A 1,886-nucleotide genomic window follows, 5' to 3' on the forward strand; every position below is an offset into this window, starting at 1 on the left:
TAAAATGAATTTTTAAAAGAATCATAAAATTAAAAATGTTATATATTTTTTTAACCTTATTGATGTCAGAGAGGAAGGGGGAGGCAGAAACATCCATGATGAGAGAGAATCAGTGATCAGCCGCCTCCTGCACGGCCCCCACTGGGGATGGAGCCCGCAACCCGGGCCTGTGCCCCGACCAGGGAATCGAACCCCGGACCCTTCAGTCCGCAGGCTGACGCTCTATCCACTGAGCCACACTAGCCAGGGTGACCGTCTAGTGTTGGAACTCACTGCACACCTGTTAGAACGACACACCGATCAGAATGGAATGAGCCCTATCTTAGAAATATTTTTTATTCATTGATCTTTAAAGAGGAAGGGAGAGGGAGAGAGATAGAAACATCAAGGATGAGAGAATCATGGACCGGCTGCCTCCTGCACGCCCCACACTGGGGATGGAGCCCGCAACCCGGGCCTGTGCCCTGACCGGCAATCGAACCCTGACCTCCTGGTTCCTAGGTCGACGCTCAACCCCTGAGCCACGTGGCAGACAGTGTGCTGGGCGGGCAGTCGCCGGGGCCCCGTGGTGTGTGTCCTGGTTCATCAGAGGCAGAAACCAAGGCCGCTCTTAGGACCCCTGATGGACAGACATAGGGGACAGCGACCACCTCACCGCCAAGGCCATCCTGCGGGACACGCCTCCCGCTCCCCGCGGCCTTTTCACGCGCAGTTGACTCCCCGCCACCTGATTGACACCTGTGGGGGGGGTCGTGGTCCCACGGACGCGTCCCTTTTTCTCGCCCTCGAAGGAGGTGCCCGGACACCCGGCGTTCTCCGGCGGAAGCTGAAAATCCAACTCATCATATTTACACAATAAAAAAAAATCCATCCTGCCTTGTTTTCCATTGCAAATTCCACTCCGGGGACCCGCTCCCCTGCCCGGGAGGCAGCCCCGTGTCCGTCTCCCGCAGAAGCAAGCGCAGTCAATTATGGTAATGAAATGTCGATAAATATAAAAATTTCATACACGCGGCCGGGCGACGGGCGGAGCACGCGGCCTCCCAGGCAGGGCTGCTGCTGCTGCTGCAATATTAACGCGCCTGCGGGAACCCGTGTGCCCACAGCCGCCCGTCAAACAGGACGGGGCGCCAGGACCCCACTGTCCTCCCCATCGGGCTGCAACGGGTCCCCCTCAGCCACCGACATCTCATTATCCTCATGGAACGTCCCGCGTCCCCGTGAAAAATCCAGGATCGGGGCATCGCCGCACCATTTTTTTTTTTTTAATGGAAAAGGAAATCGGCCTTTTTCTGTTTTGTTGCCTCAATCGAGAAATTATTATTCTTATCAATAAGATCAGAGCCCTGGCTGGTGTTGCTCAGTGGTTAGAATGTCAGCCTGTGGCCAGAAGGGTCCCGGGTTCGATTCTAGTCAAGGGCACATGCCCGGCTTGTGGGCTCCATCCCCAGTGTGGGGGCGTGTGGGAGGCAGCCGACCAGTGGTTCTCTCTCATCATTGATTGTGGGGGGGGGTTCGGTCTATGCTTATCAGGTAGTGAAGGCAATAAACAGTTTCCCACAACTATTAAACATTTGTATCAACTGTTATATATATATATATATATTTATATATATATATACACACACACACACACACACTTCGAACTATTATACAATCAGTGTTGATTGACATACTGTTCATTTTCAAAATTAAGTGCGTTACCAGCTGTTAAAGTGTGTCCACATTTTGGGGGGGGGCGCCTTGTCTAGAGAGTGGACAGTGACTATCTAACATTCCGTCAACACCCGTTCCCTACAAAGCTATCGACACACTTCGATTTATCAGAACAATCACGGTCCGTTCCGTCGTCCCCGCAGGCGCCTGCGGACGCTGCCCTGGGCCGG

General features: G+C 53.6%; 1 protein-coding gene across 1 annotated transcript in view; it reads left to right on the top strand.

Annotated features, from left to right (window-relative positions):
* NR5A2 (nuclear receptor subfamily 5 group A member 2) overlaps positions 1-1,886 on the top strand; it is a 61,936-nt gene that overhangs the window by 42,522 nt on the left and 17,528 nt on the right. The window lies entirely within an intron of this gene.

The sequence above is a fragment of the Myotis davidii genome, unplaced genomic scaffold (assembly GCF_000327345.1).
Source record: "Myotis davidii unplaced genomic scaffold, ASM32734v1 scaffold685, whole genome shotgun sequence".
In the NCBI taxonomy this organism is placed as follows: Eukaryota; Metazoa; Chordata; class Mammalia; order Chiroptera; family Vespertilionidae; genus Myotis; species Myotis davidii.